Source organism: Oryctolagus cuniculus, chromosome 8 (assembly GCF_964237555.1).
Source record: "Oryctolagus cuniculus chromosome 8, mOryCun1.1, whole genome shotgun sequence".
NCBI classification, from domain to species: Eukaryota; Metazoa; Chordata; class Mammalia; order Lagomorpha; family Leporidae; genus Oryctolagus; species Oryctolagus cuniculus.
In genome coordinates, this window is record NC_091439.1 from 23,014,094 (window position 1) to 23,034,069 (window position 19,976).

The 19,976-nt window shown below is 42.4% G+C and overlaps 1 protein-coding gene across 9 annotated transcripts in view; it reads right to left on the reverse strand.

Annotated features, from left to right (window-relative positions):
• IL15 (interleukin 15) overlaps positions 1-14,527 on the reverse strand; it is a 92,318-nt gene extending 77,791 nt beyond the window's left edge. For 2 of the 9 annotated variants that reach the window (XM_070079480.1, XM_051819274.2), the window contains exon 1: positions 14,349-14,527. The gene's annotated coding sequence lies outside the window, so the exon portion shown is untranslated. Of the gene's footprint in view, positions 1-13,891; positions 14,227-14,348 lie in introns of those variants that run through there. The other 7 variants (XM_070079477.1, XM_070079479.1, XM_017347246.3 and 4 more) reach the window with 7 other exon arrangements.
• Positions 14,528-19,976: the final 5,449 nt, after the last annotated feature.

Consider the following 19,976-nt stretch of genomic DNA (forward strand, 5'->3'; position numbering starts at 1 on the left):
AATAAGTAAAATGTATTAATAAATTAGATTTGCCTTGAGAACAGATTTCTTATGACTTTTAATAGTATATTACTCCTTAGCATACATTCACTAATTCAACAAATATTTATTAAGACATTACCATATGCCAGGTTCTGACAGATGTTGGAATACAGCAATAAATTAAATAATCAGAAAGTATCTGCCTTACTACAGCTCATGTTCTAGTGGGAGGAGGGAATGTTAAAAAACAAATAAATACCTACATCCCTATCAGAGTGCCCTTTTGAGTCAGGCCACTCTATTTCCAACACAGCTCCCAGCTAATGTACCTGGGAAGCAGAAGATCATGGTGGCTGAAGTACTCAAGTTCCTACCACCTAGGTGGGAGACCCAAACAGAGTTCCTGGCTCCCGGCGGCAGCCTGGTCCAGCATGAGTTGTTGCAGCCATTTGAGGAGCGATTCAGTGGATTGATGATCTTTCTTTTTCTGTCTCCCTGCTCCTATCTCTGTCAGTTTCAAAAAAAAAGTTACTAAACAAGCAAACAAATAAATAAAACATATATAAGTCTACAGTCCCTGATCTGGAAATCTTAAATTCACAAAGCTCTAAAAAGTCAGTTTCTCAATTCACCAGTTAACAAAACACAAACTGAACTGGCATAAGACTATTTATCAGTTGTATTTATTTCACTGTGGGGGCATTAACTGAATAAGAATAAGCTTGATTCTTTTTTTTTTTTTTTTTTTTTTTCTGGACAGGCAGAGTTAGACAATGAAAGAGAGAGAGACAGAGAGAAAGGTCTTCCTTCCTTTGGTTCACCCCTCAAATGGCCGCTGCAGCCGGTGCACTGCACCAATCTGAAGCCAGGAGCCAGGTGCTTTCTCCTGGTCTCCCATGCGGGTGCAGGGGCCCAAGCACTTGGGCCATCCTCCACTGCCTTCCTGGGCCACAGCAGAGAGCTGGACTGGAAGAGGAGCAACCAGGACAGAACCGGCGCCCCAACTGGGACTAGAACCCGGAGTACCAGTGCTGTAGGCGGAGGATTAGTCTAGTGAGCTGCGGCGCCGGCCTAAGCTTGATTCTTAAGGTGATATAGACACACTATATTACTTTCCAAAATATCAAAACAAAACAACACCAAAATATATTTGACCTTAAGAGAGTTGGATAAGGTACTACAAACTTGCTTCTAGGTCGGATGGTGATAGGCATGTGTCAGATAGTGAGGAGTTGAAGCAGGGAGTATTTGTGGCAGTGAAATGTGTAGAATTACAGTCAAGGAAAGCTTCATTTCAAGGGAAATATTTGAGTCGATTCCCAAAGGAGATATGGGAAGGGGGCAATATCTGAGAGATGAGAATTTTAGATAGAAGACACTTAGCCAAAAACGGAGCATTATGGTTGGTTACTGCAAAAACTGTCAGTGTGACTGAGTCAGTGAGCCAGAGGAAAACTAGCAGATGAGATAGTAAGGTTACAAATCACTTAGGGACATAGGGAACACTGTGAGCTGGGAATTCAGTGGAGGGTTTTGAATACAGAAGTGGCAGGACCTGATTCATATGTAAAAGGATTGCTATTGCGGGGGGGGGGGGGGGATGATCTCCAAAAGTAGCTGCCATCAATCAATGATTCCATCCCATGAACATGCATGACAATACTCGTTAAGAGGTAGACTCCATGCCTTCTTCCCTGGAATCTGGGGTAAACTTCTGACTTGCTTTCCCCAGTAGAATGAGACTCATTTGACAGTTTATAGAAGCGAGAGACTACGAAAGGAGTCTGACAACCCTGAGAATATCATGTTGTGAGGAAGTTGACTCTAGCCATGTGGAAGGCCCAAGTGGAAGAAAACCACAAAATCCAGCAAGAGTCAATACTGAGGCCTCATTCTCAGGTCACAATGTCTCAAGCCATCTCAGACACGGTGTAGCCATTTAAGTCCATCAGCTGAGGCCACAGCCTTACAGAGTAAAGTCATCAGTCCTGTGTCTTAACCAAAATTTTAACCTTGAGAAAATAAAGTAATTCTTGTTTTACACCACTAAGTTTTGGGGTAGCTTACTACCTAGCAATTAATACTGACTCTGAAAGTGAAATGAAACCTGGTTAGGTGAAGAGAATCCAGCACACTGTTAGCAATGCTGGAAAGGCAGTGACAGAGTTGTTATGAGAGGGCAACACATGTTAAGCAGTGGCAGGATGCCTGGCAACACCATCCTATCACCTACAACAATATAGAGGAAAGAAAATATATTTCTGAAAGTGATAATTGGCCAGAGTTGTCTATGGTCAAGTATAGCAGGAGGAAGATAACTAAAATGTTTAAGCAGAATTTAGAGGAAATAGTTCAACCCAAGACTTGGTAGAGTAGAAAATACTACTTATATTCATTCTTGCCTTTCCAGACAGCACAAGATTCTCAGATAGAAGTGCTCTTAGGGCAAACATCAAATCTGGGTTCTACTAACACAGTGCTATTCAGGTTAAAGATGAAATCAAGCATGTAGCTAGAATACCCTCTCTTGAGACCTCTGGAGGACTTCAAGTGGGCTTAGAGAACTGACCAAAAGGGCTTCTAACATGGACAGTTTCTCCTCGAGCATCCTGACTCACAGACAAAGTGAGGAGGCACTTACCTCAATGGTTGTGAGGGTTTGCCTTTCATCCAAAGAAGTGAGCCTCCAATATTTTGCCTTTCATCCAAAGAAGTGAGCCTCCAATATTTTAAAGAGAACTGAACTTTCAGAACTGTGGTGCAGTGGGTTAAAGCCCAGGCCTGCAGAGCAGGCATTCCACATGCACCCATCCTGCACCCCACTCCCATTCTGCACCACGTGGGAAGACCGGGAAGAAGCTCTTGGCTCCTGGCTTTGGATCAGCCCAGCTCTGGCCATTGTGGCCATTTGGGGAGTGAACCAGCAGATGGAAGATCTTTCTCTGGCTCTACCTCTCTCTGTAACTCTTTCAAATAAATAAAATAAATCTTTAAAAAAAAGTATGATGCTTATCTCATTAACAACATATGATCAACAACTACTTTAATGAGAGAAGCTGTTTAAAAAAAAGAAAAAGAAAAGAAAGAAGAAAATTGCAACAGCAAACAAAGCGAAATGCACAGAAGGTCTCTGGATCTCCAATTCTAAGAACAGGAAGCAGGCTACTCAACTGCAATGTGAGTTATTTCTACCAAACAGAAAATAAGAACCTGAGGAGGAGCCAAAAGGGCAAAGGGTGAAGTTAACAGCCATAGAGATCCATTCCCAGGGAGCAAACCTGAACCTTAGTCACGAACACTTTCGCTTCATGAGGAGGACACTGGGGCACTGTGCCTGGCTGGATTTAAAACTGCTATGGCATAATTGTCTTTGCCTTCTATTTTCTTTATTATTTTTTCCACATATTTATTTGAGAGGCAGAGTCAGAAACAGACATACAGAGTTGGTTCACTCCCTCAATGCCTGCAACAGCTGGGGCTGGGCCAGGTTAGAACCTGGAGCCAGGAGCTCAATTCAGGTCTCCCAGGTGGGTGGCAGGGACTTACCTACTTAAGCCATCACCTGCTGCTTCCTAGGGTGCACATTAGCAGAAAGCTGGAATTGGGAGCAGAGCAAGGACTTGAACCTGGACACTCCAATATGGGATATAGGGGTCCCAGCAGGCCAAATACTTAGCCCTATTTTCTTGTTTGTGAGTGGCCTTGTGAATTGTAATTGCCCTGTCTTTGTTTTGTGTGTTAGGACAAAGGGAAGGTGGGGGGAAGTGGTAAATCTGTGTTTTTAGTTCACAGAACTCTGCACTGAGGGAACCACACCAGAAACATCTCATCCATACCCGGAGAACTAATTTAGAAACTTTAAGTCTAAGCTTGATGCATATGGAAGTTCTTGGAAGTCAGCAACCATTTAAGAAGTCCAGCTCCTAAGAATGCCAAATGGTGGAGTTAGAATCATGCCAGGGGATCCCAATACAATCCCATCAAGGTGGCATGTACCGATGCCATCTCACTAGTCCAAGTGATCAATTTCTGTTCACAATTGATCACACTGATAGGTCTAAGAGTCAAAGGGATCACACAAACAAGACTAGTGTCTGCTAATACTAGCTGACAGAATCAAAAAGGGAGAGAACGATCCATCACAGGAAGTGGGATACACAGCAGACTCACAGAATAGCAGATGTCCTAAAGAGCACTCTGGCCTCAGAATCAGCCCTTAAGGCATTCAGATATGGCTGAAGAGCCCAGGAGAGTATTTTAGGCCTGGAAAGCCAAGACACCCTGGGGAAAAAAAAAAAAAACTAAATGGAAGATCTCTGTGAGTGAGATCCCAGTGGAAAGAATGGGGCCATCAAAGAAGGAGGTACCTTTCTCTGAAGGGAGGAGAGAACTTCCACTTTGACTATGACCCTGTCGGAATAAGATTGAAGTCGGCAAACTCAAAAGGCTTCCATAGCCTTGGCAACTCATGACTAGAGCCTAGGGAGATTACTGACGCTATATACAAGAGTGTCAAATTGTTAAGTCAACAACAGGAGTCACTGTGTACTTACTTCTCATGTGGGATCTGTCCTTAGTGTGTTGTCCAATGTGAAGTAATGCTATAACTAGTACTGAAACAGTATTTTACACTTTGTGTTTCTGTGTGGGTGCAAACTGATAAAATCTTTACTTAATATATACTAAATCGATCTTCTGTATATAAAGAGAATTGAAAATGAATCTTGATGTGAATGGAATGGGAGAGGGAGTGGGAGATGCGAGGGGTGTGAGTGGGAGGGAAATTATGGGGGGGGGAGCCATTGTAATCCATTAACTGTACTTTGGAAATTTATATTTACTAAATAAAAAAAAAAGAATGCCCTCCCCAGGATGTAAAGATATAAAAGTTAGCCATGCAAAGATACCACAGAGGGAGATACTGGGTAAATCTTCCAGCTGTCTTAGCTGAAGCTCCAGATACATGCATGTAGAAGATTTCCTGGATGTTTTATACCCAGCAGCCCAAGAAGATTTAACATACTGTCTGTAGCCTAGACAGCAGAATCAAGACAAATAACAAATTATTCTTTTTTAAGCCTCTGAGCTTTGGGTATTTTTTGTTACTGTTTTGTGGTTGAAGTTTTTTGACTTAGGGAAAGAAAACAGAAACATTGTGGCTGCTGTGTTGAGTACAAGCTGGAGAGTAAGGTGGGAAAAAGTGCAGCAGCAGGGAGATCAACTCTTGCAATAATGCTGTGAGACATTACAGTAGTTTGGACTTGGGTGACAGCAATGATGGTACTGAGGAGATGTCAGCAGAGGGGTTTAATTTCAAGGCATAGGTAAATAATATGGTAGCAGATTCAATGTGGGATATGCGCAAGGGAGAACTTAAAGACAGCTCCAAGATTTATCGACTGATTGATTGTCTATGTAAATGGAACTGCTATAAGTAAGATGCAGAGGACTATGCAAGAAGCAGATTTGGAAGTAGAAGTCTACATCCAATAGACTTTGGATATGATCTGGAGTTCAGAGGTGACATAACTACAGATGTAATTTATGAATCATCAGTGTATGGAGGTATTAAAAGCCAGGAGATTGGATGATATAACGAAAAGAGTGAGTACAGATAGAGAACAGCCCAAGGACTGAGCCTTCAGACTTTCTTATTTTTATAGTTAGGGAAATAAGAAGCCAGCAAAAGAAGAAGATAAGGAAACAATAGGAAAATAAGGGGAGTGAAGCAGCCTGGAAGCCGAGTGAAGAGCTCCCATCTCCCACTGAAGGGATACACAGGAAGAGAACCAAGGATTAACCACTGGATTGAACAACTTAGAGGCTCTGAGTACCTTTCACAAGTGCATTTTCAGAGGAGCAGTGGGGAATGAATGACAGCTTGGCTGGTTTAAGGAAGAATGGGAAGAGAGAAACTGCAGACAGAGAAGATAAGCAACTGAAAGATTTCATGTAAAATATGATCAGAAAAATGAAATGATAGTGGAGAAAAAATACTATAGGACAAAAAATCCAAGAGTTTTGCTTTGTATTTAATGGGAGAAATTTGAGCAGAGATATGTGCTGATGGAAAAGATCTACTAGAGATGGACAAAAAGATGATGATGGAGAGAAAGATTTACTAGAGTTATGTCCTTGGTATAGATAATGGGAATGAGACTACATACTTGAGTTAACTGTGGTGGACTTCTGGCTGGATTCCTTATCTCTAATTTTTTTTCCTGCAATAAATTTGATCCAAAACTAGCTTTCCTAAAATACTACTTTGATTACATTGCTACAGATTCTTTTTTTCTTCTTTTGATTCCTATTCTCTCTTACATTTCTCTTCTATGGTTTCAAACTTTTGAATAACCTAATTACTGTCACCCCAGTCAACACGAATCAACTGTGTGACCTGCTGTCCTCTAGGCACATGATACACACTGTTCTCTCTGTTGATAATGTAAGTCCAGAGACAGACACATAATAAAATGGATTTACAGTTATAAAAGCTATTATGGGAAATGCAGACAGCACCAAATGAATTCACAGAAGGGAAAGAATAATTCTCCCCATGCAGTAGATGTGCACAATACGAACTAGAGATGGTGGACATTATGAGAAGGACCCATAAAGGCTAACAAGGAAAGACAAGGGATGGCAGATGTGGGTAGAACACAGGGGCAATGAAGTATGGCTGGAACTCAGGCTAAAGGAGAAGACTGCAGTGCAAATGTCCCTACCCTATTAGAGCATTTCCCAAGTGAGAAGCCTCTACAGAAGCCAGACCAGGGATTTTTACCACTCTTATTCCATTCCTATACACTGCTCTCAGCACACTACACCATCCTCACGCCAAGTGGGAGGTGTGGGTGATGATAGGCTGAACTAGCTGAGATCTCCCACCTGAAGAACACACACTGCTGTGAGATTTGTATAACTTCGAGGTGTGTGGGCACAGGGCTTTCCAGATGCACTACTTCCATAGGAGCCTTTCTTTTCTAGGCATGATTTTATTCAATGACTTGGTTTTAAGGCTGGCACTTGCCCTTTATCAATGGGATTAGGATAAATTGAGAAAAGGAGAATCATCTGTTTCAAGAGTAAAACAATCCTATAGAAGTGAGCTGTAATTGAAGCCACCCCTGAAGTCATAGAAGTGAGGGCCCGCCATGCTTTTCCCCCTCTGTGGATGGAGCGGGCTGAGCCTGTGGCCTCCAGAGTCCCACCAGCTTGGTGAAATCTCCCCATAAGTCCATTTTATTCCATGAACTTTGTGAAGTGCCCTCCCTTCCCAAAAGATGTAATCTTCTCTGCTGTATCCCCAGCCCAGGGCCTGCCACCCCACAGGCATGCAGCCAGGACTGGCTTGAAGACTGCGAGATGGATGCATTTTCCTCTGGCATTTCCCACCTCTCAGGTCTCTCATCCCATTTAGCAACTGGACTTCACAGCATCTAGTTTAGGTGGCAGGCACTGACAGTGCCCTGTGTCGTCCTCACGAGAATCGCTCAGATCCTCATTTCAAAGATGAAGCCCACAGGACTCAGAGAGGGTAAGCACCGTGTCCTAGATGACAAAGCCTGAATTCTAACCTAAGACTACTTGAGCTCGGAGAGGAAGCACTTGCTCCCGAGGCTCTGCGGCATCTTATTTTCCGCTGATGTCATCACAGGCACCTGGGGTCCTACACATATAGGGCATCTGTTGCTTTTCTGAAAAAGGCAGTGCAGAAATTCAGACTATTTCAGCATCCATGATTTCCATGGTACCCTGTTCATCGAAACTTCAGGGTTTCAGGATCATGCCCTGGCTTTGCACATTTCAAGCTGCCATGGAATTGGGCAAACTAAAGATGGTCTCATAGCCATTATCAATGGGCCTAGCGCTGAGTAACAAAACTCAACAGCCTGCAACAAAAAGCATTTATTTGTGTTGCTCTCAGGCTTATGTGCTGGCTTGGGCAGCCCCATATCAGCCTGTAAACCAGCTGTGCATAGCTCCAGGGTCTTAATAAGAGATATGAATGAAATGTGCCTGAGGCCAGCAGATTTCTAGCCAGTTCTCCTTTCCTACTTCCCCTTTCATAATTACACTTATACCACATTAGGAAAGAAAGACATATCTTTTCCCTATCCACAATGTTATCATCCATAATGCTATCCATAATGTTACCACCTCAGCATAGTGCCAAGTAAAAGGGTAGTGTGGAACATGATATAAGAGACTCCTTTGATGAAAGCATTGATATCAATCATATCTATTTCCATGGCACATATTTCCAACATAGCTTTAATTTTATGCCTATAAATACTTATTAAAGTTATTGAGGTATTTTAGTTAATTGTGTACTAGTAATATTTAAAATACTACAGCCAAGAGTAATTTAACAATAAAATATTTTAATTAAAATTAATTTTCAATTTATATATGTATATTTGTTGGAGTAAGGAGAGTAAAGAAATTGGGAAACAAGAGTATAGTATAAACTTTCAAACTGTAGAATGCTCTATTAAAGAAAAATTAGTTGTAATTTTAGGTCCAGGAAAGTACCAGGGGTTACCTTGTTTCTTGAGTTTCAGTTAAAAGGCACATGAGCAACATTCCCAACAAGGATAAGAATTCAGTGTTATAAGGGATCTAGGGCCTTCTCTGGGCTCTTGTGAGGCACAAGAGTATGTGGAGCCTCTGTCCCTTGAGGCTTTCCACCCCACACTCCTATCATCCTTGTAAAGACTATATTTGCCTCTTCTAGGACTATTTTCACTTTTGGTTCCTTTATCTGGCAAAATAATTTCTGCACTCTCCTGGCCTTTCTGCACTGTCTCTACTTGGAGGAACAATTAGTATCTGCATTGCCCTCAGGCTCCGCTGTCCATCTCACATGGTCTGTCCACAGTCCTCTCTTCCTGCAGGGGATACAACACTGTTTCTAAATATTCTGCCACCAGATGTAAAATGTGTACAAATAGTACTACTCAACTGAGCTCAAAGAGCCTCTTTATTTCCTATCTCTGACTTTAGGACTGCGTGACTTAAAAGAAAAGAAGATAATATGCATTAACATAAAGCAGATAATAGATAGTACTCAGTCACTCCAAATGATGATAGCCATTTATTTCAGGGCACAAAAATGGTTATGCTGGACACATGACCTTTGCAAGAAGATAAAACATAATATTGAAAAATCAAGATAAACTCAGGGGTGGGTGTTTAGCCCAGTGGTTACAACATCCATTAAAACTTCTATGTCCCATATAGGAGTACTTAGGTTCAGTACTCTGCTCTGGCTCATGACTGTAGCTCCCTGCTATGCTGACGCAGATGCTGGAAAGCAGTAGTGATGACTCAACCAGTGAGGTTTCTGCCACCCTCTTGGGAAACTTGGAATGCATTCCTGGCTCTCAGGCACGGCAGAGTGAATGATCCTGGGATCACACAGTCTCCCTCTCTGCCTCTTAAATAAACAAACAAACAAATACATAAATAAAGCTCTCCACAGAATGCCTTACTAGTTGTGTCTTAATCCAAAAGAAACTGCCTGCCTGTATTAACTTTTTTTGTATAGAGTGCAGATAAGGGAGGGAGGAAGGAATGGAAAATCATAATGTTCTTAGAACTGTATCTACAAAACACCCCTAATCTGTTTAATTAAATTAATCTGTTAAATTAAAATATAAACTATGTAAAAAAATGCAATGGTGGTTAGAATTCAGTGAGGGCAAGTAGATGAATGGCCAATGCGGTATCGAAGACATAGCAGGGGCTTCCTTTTTTAAGTTTCAGATTCACCTGAAGTTCCAACTGGGACATTGTGAATAACAGTAACTTACTACTTAGTCCTTCTACTAAGACTTCTTGGTTACTCTTGCTTCCCCATTCAATACAGTCTAGAAACTGTAAAAAAAAAATTCCTTATATATGTTCACATTCTTTGATAAGTGGTTCAGTATATATAAAATCCGTAGATATATATGTTTTATATATATATTATAGTCTTAACATATAACCTTTAAATATATTATGTAAATATATGCACATACAGTATATATAAATGCATACAATACAACTACATATATATTTGACAATTATTAATGAAACTCACCATCAACTAGTTGTTAGTTAATATATTCCAGTACTTGCTAAAACCACAAATTGTTTCTCAATTTGCCTATGGAATTTTCCCAGGTAAATCATTCAAATAGGAAAATAGCAAGGATGTTAGCAATGTTCAACTGTAACAATCTTGGAAAAACAGCTATCATTGGGTAAAGCTTAAGACCTAAGGTTCAAGTGAAGAAAGCCATTGGCTTCTTGCCAACCCAACTATTGTAAACTCTTCTTAGAAAGAGAACTTCCCAGATGGTGAACTACCCCACCTCCAGTTGTGATACAGTGAGAAGCACTGGTCTAATCTCCCCTCAAATACCAGGTAGACAGACAGAGAGACAAACACTGATCAGTATATAGTTGCTTACTACTGACTGAACGCTGTCGGTAGAAAGGGATTCATGTTAGACAAGTTCACTCAGGGGCAATAAAAGAAATTTCTCCAAGGAACCAAACACATACAGTTAATCACATGAATATAATTTGATTTTCATTTTTAAGTACACAATCAATAATATCAGTTAAACAAGTACCATACAAGAATCACCTACTACCAATATTCCATCATAACACTATTGTAAAATGATACAGTGGTTGACTGTCACAGACAGATTGTGAGAAATATTTCTATGGAAACAAAATCAGTCTCCACAAATATCAGCAATCTTAAGTCTATCTAAGTTGGAATCCCAGTTCCATTACTTTCTAGCTCCATGGCCCTGGGAAAGTTATTTAGCTACTCTATATTTCAGTTTCTTCAATTACAAAACACTGATACCTGCACTCCCATGTTTGCTGCAGCTCAATTCACAATAGCTAAGATATGGAATCAACCTAGAAGTCTGTCCATCAACTGAATAACTAAATAAAATGTGGCATACACACACAATGGAATATCACTCAGCCATTAAAAATAATGAAATTGTGACATCTGCAACAGAAAGAATACAGCTAGAGATCATTGTACTGAGTGAAATAAGCCAAGTCAGAACAGACAAATATTAGCATGTTTTCTCTTATTTGTAGAAGTTAATATATAATATAAATGTGTGTGGATATCCTATTATTTGGTATTTAGTTTTAAATATTGCTTTATTGAATCATACCATGTAAATGACAATATAAAAAAAAGCAAAGAAATGCAGAGGGGGAAATAGTAAGTACTCTTGGGATACAAGTAATGTTTTGTTCTTAATTTGGGTGTTGGTTGTGAGTGTGCTCAGCCGACAAAAAATTCATTTATCTGTACACTTATGTGCATTTATTTGTATGTATACTGTATTTCAATAAAATGCTTAAATAATACAAAGATAAAATAAGGATAAAAACATATAGTCTCTAGCACATTAGTTCACTATGGTAAGTTTTAAAAATGCATGCTTAGTGCAATATATGGTACCAAACAAGAACTTAATAGGTTTTGGCGACTATATATTATTTCTTGTAATTCAAGCTGTGTGTCTAGAGAAAGTGTTCTGTATTATTATTAACTAACTTTCAGAAAAATACTTAACACAATGAACAGAACTTAACAGTAAACTAGGGGCTGGTGCTGTGGCACAGTGGATAAAGCTGCCTGTTGCAATGCCGACATCCCATATGGGCACCGGTTTGAGACTCTGCTGCTCCACTTCTGATCCGGCTCTCTGCTGTAGCCTGAGAAACAATAGAAGATGGCACAAGTGATTGGGCCCCTGCACCCACATGGGAAACCTGGAAGAGGCTCCTGGCTCCTGGCTTCAGATCAGCCCAGCTCTGGGCAGTGTGGCCATTTGAGGAGTGACCCAGCAGATGGAAGATCTCTCTGCCTCTGCCTCTCTGTAACTGTACCTTTCAAATAAAAAAATAAATAAATCTTTTTTTTTTTTTTTAAGAAAAAGCAGTAAACTATGGGAGAGAGAGGAAGAAAAAAAACAGTCTTAGGAGTTTTAAAAAGGTTTACAACTGTTTGGGGTCAGAGCCTCATTTAAAAACCTGATCAGAGTTATACAGATACTTCCCTCAGAGAATTGTGTACACCCATCTGGGTGCCTTTGCGTGCATGCACACACGCACACACACACACACACACACACACACCACTATACTGGTTCCTTTTCCAGCCTTCCTCAAATCCATCAAGGTCACCAAATTTGAGACAGGGACTTTCCTAAAGTAAAATATTCAATTTGCAAAATTTATTCCAAAAATTTTAAACCATTGCTTTTCTCTGCCCCCCCCCCAATTTAGTTGATAAATACATTATAAATACACATTTAATTGATAAACATTTCCTTGAAAGGTGCTGTTGACACCGGCTATATTAATTTCAAGGAATAAAACAAAAACAAAACATATAATTGTTCTTAAACCTATCAGTAATCTGCAGGAAACTTCCAAGACAACCACACCTTCAGATTCTGGAGTTGTCATTACAAATCAGCAGACAGCAATGCAGCCGAAGGTAAGGAAACAGTTTTCCCACTAGAAGTTCTGGACCAGGGGCCAACCTAACACCTGCTGCCACTGCTGCACAGCAGGAGCCCCTGCAGGAGCCGCCCTCCTGAGTTTGATTAAAACTCTGACAGGAGAAAACAGAGAAATACAAAGGTATTTTTAAAAGTTCGTGGGAAAACAGAATTAAAAGATAAGTTTATTTTTTGGTGTAAAAAGAAAACCCACTTTGAAATCCATGCATATATTTTTCATAATACACAACTTCAATAAACTTTTTGAAGACCTCTTGTAACAGGATATGACATTAAGATGCAATCATGAAAAACCTTAGGAGTTTTCTGATGCTTCTTGGGTTAAACTTAGCTTTATATTTACTTACTTTCTGATTTTGAAATGGTTACTGCTTGGTCCTCAGCCCTCTCCTTTCCATATATCCCTGTCCCTTCCTCGGTACCCTATCATGCCCACTACACTGCTATTTAAGAAAATGACAGTTTTAATTTTAATGTGTATTGCATCCTGCTGCTTTTAATTGAATGCTTCCCCTTGCAGCCCCTGCTTAGAAGACACATAGCAGATCCCCACCTGTTTATTCTGCAACAGGTACTCAACAGTTCCCACTGATCAATACAGCCAATTTCTCCACAATGTCAAGTGGACATTACCAGCACTGGGAGGAGGAGGAGGGGTGGAAGAGTGGGTGGGAGGGCAGGTATGGTGGGAAGAATCACTATATTCCTAAAGTTGTACTTAAGAAATGCATGAAGTTTGTATTCCTTAAATAAAAGGTTTCTTTAGGAAAAAAAAGTAATTAAAAGATACGTAGTGGAAAACAGCTGGTGATAGCCACTTTGCTTCCAGTTTCAACTTCTGACTCATCCTATGGAAGAATCTACTATAAGCAGCACTTAAGAATTATGTTGTTTTACACATACTTTGAAGTCTAAATCATTTTAAATGCATGGACTTGCATAATTAAATTCACAAATTGTGTGTTAAAGTGTATGCCCTAACACCACGCAGACTTAATAGCACTAGAAAAAAATTAGCTGGATTTTCATTTAAAGCCATCGTGAATAAGGATTTGGGTTTTATATCAATACAATTCGCTCGCATTTCTCTCAAGTCATTCTGTTGTTCCAGATGTTACTTTTCTAAGAAATAAGTGGCTTGTGCGGATTTGGAACTAATATACACCCAGGAGGCCTGATTGCCAAGTAGCGATTATTGCGGCAAATTTCTCTCCCTAGAAGACTAGTCGCGATCAGAGAGAGGCAGGAATTTTACCTTGCACGCACGCACGCACGCACGCACGCACAGGTTCCCGCGGGGAGTCAGGGAGTTGGAGAGGGGGCGGGGAGGAAGCCCGGAGCTGCGGTACCTTTCTTGACCTTTCTGCCAGACCACTCTTCTCAGAAGCCAACAGCTTAGCGGCCGCAGCCAGACGCGCACCCCTCACCCTGGGCCAGGCGGCCTCGAAGTCCGTGGAGCGCAGGGCGCAGCGGCGCCCGCAGCCAGGAACGCTGAGTGAGCGCAGCGCGCTGGGAACCGCGCGCGACGGCCAACGGGACGCGGCGATCTGCGCTCCTCTGGACGCCGGAGGGTGGCAAAGAGAACCCAGGAGACGAATGAAGCGGCAGACGGGAACAAAACTTCTGCACGTAGCGCCGGGAAAACTTTAGTCGCGGTCAAGAGGGTGGGGCGGTCGGCTGGTGGCTGGGCCGGAGAGACGTGTTAGTAGCGCCGCGGCTGGGAGGGGCCCAGGGCGTAGGCTTTAGGGGGAAAATTCCATCTCCCTACCACCTCCCGTCCCAGAGCCTGGGAACAGAGTCCTGTACCTCTGTCAAGTGCCGGGTACAATGTGGACGGGCGGCAGCTCCTGCAACCCGGAGTGCGGCCACCTGCCCCCCTTCCCGGGTGAGGGGCGTCCGAGGGCAGTGAGCGAGTCAGATGGGATCTCCCCTGCCGCCCTCCACCCTGGGAGTCCCAACCCCCAGCGAAAGGAAAAGTGAAAGAGAAAGAGCCAGGAGACCAGGCCAAGATAAACATCCCCAGCGGGAGGGGCGGGAAGGCAGCAGGCTCCGAGATGATTTTCCCCAGGTGTTTGGTTCCTTGGGAGCCTGGCGCGTCTCTGCCGCCGCCAGGTGCAAGGCTTGGAACTTGGAGGGAACGCGGCAGGACGTACGAAAGCGCCCGCTCTGCCTCCCTTGGACACCGGACTCTGGCCTCCGCCTCTGCTTCCAGGGATACCAGCGGAGCCCCGACGCGAGGAGAGGGTCCCCAGGCCGCACCCTCAGCGACGGGCACCGCGTGGAGGCGTCCCCAGCAAAGCCTGGAGACACCCGAGGAGTGGGCGCGGCCAAAACTCCCAGAGGAAAGGGAAAAGGGTGTTGGACGGAGTTGAGCGGCTGCTTCAGACCAATCGCTTGGCCGGCGGGAGCTTCGAGGAGGAAGTCAAGTCTTGAGAAGACTTGGAAGACGACACCTAGTTCCTGATTTACCCAAGGCAGCAGCATGAGTGTACAAGAACGAGTCTCTCTCAAGTCACTTTTTTCAGCCCATTGTGTAGCCCAGGGTTAAAACAGGGTGAAAAAAATTCTGTTTTTTTAATTTTGAAATTTGATGGTGTTTTAACATTTGGCCACATTAACCTCAAATGTGGACATTATATGTGTATACATATATACTATTTTTCTTGAAAACAAAGATATTAATATCGCAAAAAATGAAGTATTTTCCATTTGCAAGGATCGCCTTCCTTGAGATTGAGGGAGCTATAAACCCATCAAAGTGATGAGCAAAGCCCTCCTGCCCGGTTTCGAAAGCTCTTAGGAGAACCTCACCTGCACACGAATTACTGAAAGTCCCTGGTAGATGGTGCTTCCTAACCCTTCAGAGATCTGGCACGAAGACAATGCCTCCTTGAAGCTTAATAGAAAATACAACACTTGGGGCTGGCACTGTGGCTAGTAGGCTAAGTCTTCGCAATGGCGCAGGCATCCCATATGGGCACTGGTTCCTATCCCAGCTGCTCCTCTTTTGATCCAGCTCCCTGTTTGTGGTCTGGGAAAGCAGTGGAAGATGGCCCAAGTGCTTGGGCCCCTGCGCCCATGTGGGAGACCTGGAGGTAGCCACTGGCTCCTGGCTTCAGACCAGCCCAGCTTAGCGTTGGGGCCATCTGGGGAGCAAATCAGCAGTTGGAAAACCTCTCCCTCTGTCTCTAACCTCTCTGTGACTCTGCCTTTCAAATAAATAAATAAATATTTTTTAGGAATATAACTGTGTCCCCTTTTTATTATAGCAATATGATAAAAATGAAATAGAAAAATCTTAGAATGATTAAATACTATACATAAAAATCCACATAAATCATTTCATATTTATGAAAAATTTGAATTTATTTCCATAAACTTTCCTTTTATAAATTATTTTAAACTTGAAATAATTGTTTAGAAACCTGTAAATATATAAAAAGTATTTTACAACCATTCAGAACTGACCATATATATAGGTTGTTTTGTGACCCACTGCAACTAGCACTGACACAGAGCTTCTGAGATGCTGTGTGCTATGCACCTGGTGGAGGAAGCAGAGGTCCAGTCAGGCACCTTAGTGGCCACACTTAGTACCTTCTAGTAGAGCTCGGTATTACTGATGCCAGAAGGCACATGACATCCCAGGTCCTGATCTTCTTATTGACTATCTACAATACAGAGGGACATCACTGTAGACACCACATTTTTAGCACTCTGTGGCCATGACAGTGAGTCACATGTACTGAGCTACCAGAGAGCATTCCTTCCATTGACTGAACTGTACAATCAGGGTACATAAGAAAAATAAAAGTGATCTACAACCACTGATTGGAACTGATATAAAGAGTTCTGGAACAAGCTGAATGATACATGAAGGTACTGAAAAAAGTTCATGGAAAATAGAATAAAAAGATAACATTTGTTTTGGTGGAAAAAGTTTCGAAATCCTTGCATATGAGGGGTCCTCAAGAGGGCATATGGAAAATGTATATTAAGAAAAACTATGCATAGATTTTTTTGCACCATGATAAACATCTTTCAATTTCATTTTCCATAAGCTTTTTGAGGCATCTTCATATAATATGAAACCATTTAGTCGTATTGTGGCTATCAAATAACAAAATAAAATGGAACTGAAAATTGTTACACCCATAGAATATGTTTTGCTCTACTACTTGCCTCCTAACTATGTAGGTCAAATTTGTTTTCTTAATTACAGACCAAAAAAAGTACTTTTGAATTAGTTGTGACTGCATGCAACTCAATGAAGGTGGATTTCAGACATAATTTGTCTTTGTTGCATGGCACTCACACAGCAAAGTCTTAATGAATGCAACTTGTATTTTCAGTTGCCACAGGCTATTTGGCAAGATTTTGAAAATTACTCACATCGGTGAATAAGTAAATTCCACTGCATAAATTAAAAGTATAGACTAAGATTGATGAAATATTTTGAAACTGCTATAAGATAACTAATCAAATTATATTGTAGGAAGAAATAAAAATTAACTAAATCTCACTAAATCTTTCAGAGGCGATAATAGTCATTTTGAGTTGAAAGAATTAGTGATAAAACCATAATTCAATAAAGTTGTAATACCTGATTTATTCCAAAGATGTTTGCCAACCGGGCAGTCCTCTTTAAAATAAAATACTAATGAATACTTTCTGTAGCTTTTGAGACTATGTGGAAGAAATTAAAATTTAACTGTTAGCTCTCCAACTTGGTATGCAAAGTTCACGACCATGATCTTATTTATGGTCTTCCTAATATTAAAGCATACGCCTAGGATACATTGACCTCCTGGTCTTTGGAAAACATGACCTGTCTGAGACCCCTCAAGTTTCCATTTCAGCTAAAATGCCTGAGTTAGGGCTCCTATTGTGGCACAACAGGTTGAGCACTGCCGCTCCTCCGCACGCGGAGGAGCTGCACCGGACCGGGCGCTTGTTGTTCCCTTTTTTTACAAGTCCTTTCTATAGTAAAGTAAGAATAAGTAAACAGCAAACTCCCAAAGCAAGAATGAGTAGAGAGAAATGAGAAAGAACGAAGTAACGAACTTCCCCGCGAACTCTCCAACACACTCTCCAACCAACCCACACCACCATGCCGTCTCTCTCCTCCTATATAGTCCTCCTCCGCCAATCCCAACTCGGCTGCCCACACGCCGAGCACGCCGCTCTCCTCCAATCAGGAGCAGCTCCTGCAGCTTGTCAAGTTGGTGAGAGGCAGCTGGGTAGAAGCTGTTTACTCCTCTCCCAGCGCCATATTGTGGGAGAGCAGATGCATAGAATAAGTCTTAATTCCAGTAACAGTCTAGTCCGAGTTGCTCCCCACAGAGCACCTGTTTGAAAACATCCACATCCATATCAGAGTGCCTGGGATCAAGTTTCACCTCAGTTTCCAATCCAGTTTCCTGCTAATGCACAAGCAGGAAGTGGCAGGTGGTAGCCCAGGTGTGGGGAGCAACTCGGACTAGACTGTTACTGGAATTAAGACTTATTCTATGCATCTGCTCTCCCACAATATGGCGCTGAGAAGGGAGTAACAACTTCTACGCAGCTGCCTCTCGCCAACTTGAGTGATGACCTGCAGGAGCTGATCCTGCTCCTGATTGGAGGAGAGCAGCGTACTCGGTGTGTGGGTAGCAGAGTTGGGATTGGTGGAAGAGGACTATAAAGGAGGAGAGAGACAACATGCACCAGGAACATCTAAGAGGAACATCCGGATAACATCTGAGCAGCCCCCGAGAGAGCCGGCCGGCGGTGTGCCGCTCCCCCGCGGAAGTGGGGAAAGTGGCAGGGGGAACTGCCCTTCCACGGAGGTGGAAGGGACGGTAGCCAACCCAGGAAGAACCAGCAGCAAACCCGGGGAGGGCCGAGCAGACAAAAGAACAGCGCAGGGTCCTGTGTCGTTCCTCCACGAAGATGGGGAGCGACATAATGGTGCCGTGACTCAGATATGAAGCCTAGGCAGGGCTTAGTGTCGTTCCTCCACGAAGAGGGGGAGCAACACCCAGGTACTTGCATCCCAGCTGCCACATGTGTGACCCAAATGAAACTCCTGGTTCTTGGCTTTGCACTGGCCAAACTCTGGCTATTGTGGTCATTTAGAGGGTAAATCAACAGGTCGAAGATTCTCTCTCTGTTTCTTCCCCTCCTTGTTTCTGTCACTCTGTCTTTAAAATAAATAAATACTTTTTTTTAAAAGCATCTTTTGTATTGTTGTGGCTTCCCCCCCGACCTCCCTCCCTCCCGTGGCCCTCCCCTCACCCACTCCCTCTCCCATCCCGCCCTTCATCACGTTTCATTTTCAATTACCTTCATATATTGAAGATCAACTTAGTATATACTAAGCAGGGATAAAATAAATAAATACTTTTTAAAAAAGGAATATGCCTGAAATGCAGCTTGTACCTCCAGATTGCTTCCTACTTCTTTATTTTTGGTGGTCTTGACAATACAGAAACACTCTTGTCCTTAAAGACCACTTAAGGTACCAAGAGTTTCTCAAGTTGCTACTTTTTCAAAAGTGCACCAGTGTTAGCTTTTAATCTTCTACTTCCTATAGGGTGTCCCTGGTACTGTGCTAAGCACAAATATTTTTTTAAAGATGTATTTATTTATTTGAAAGACAGCATTACAGAGAGCCAGAAGGAAGAGGAAGAGAGAGAGAGGGAGAGGAGAAAGAGAGGGAGAAAGAAAGGGAGAAAGAGAGGTTTTCCATCCACTGATTCACTTCCCAAATGGCTGCAACTGCCAGAGCTGGGCTAATCCGAAGTCAGGAACCTGGAACTCCTTCCAGGTCTCCCATGTGGGTGCAGGGGCCCAAGGATTTGGGCCATCTTCTACCTCTTTCCCAGGCCATAGCAGAGAGCAGGATTGGAAGTGGAGTGGCCGGGACTCTAATCGGCACCCATATGGGATGCCAGTAGTGCAGGTGGCAGCTTTACGCACTTCGCCACAGCACTTGCCTCTACAATATTTTTAACTCACTGAATCCTCACAGTAATTCTATGAGATATGAACTATTATATTACTGTATCCATTTTACAAAAGGAGAAGCTGAGGCCTAGAGAGATATGCAAGTTACCTAAGGTAGCATGTTGATTGGCCCAGAAAGGATTTAAACTCAGGTAGGCTGGTTGCAGCATCCACCCCTTTCCCCTGCTGCCTCCAGATTGATAACCACACTCCATTACTTCTAAAACAAAGGGCTCATGAGGAAAGAAGCCACGGACATTCAGGTAGTATCTCTTGATCCAATTTTCTTTGCTTCCGGATAATTTCACCTGCTACCAGAGAGGCAACCCATCAATTCCCTTGAATTTCTGTGTCTCGATCTCACTGTGTTTTTATGATGAAACATCTATGAGGATTGCAGCCTGGTTACAAACATTGGGTATTTGAATAAAATGACTGACAGAAGGT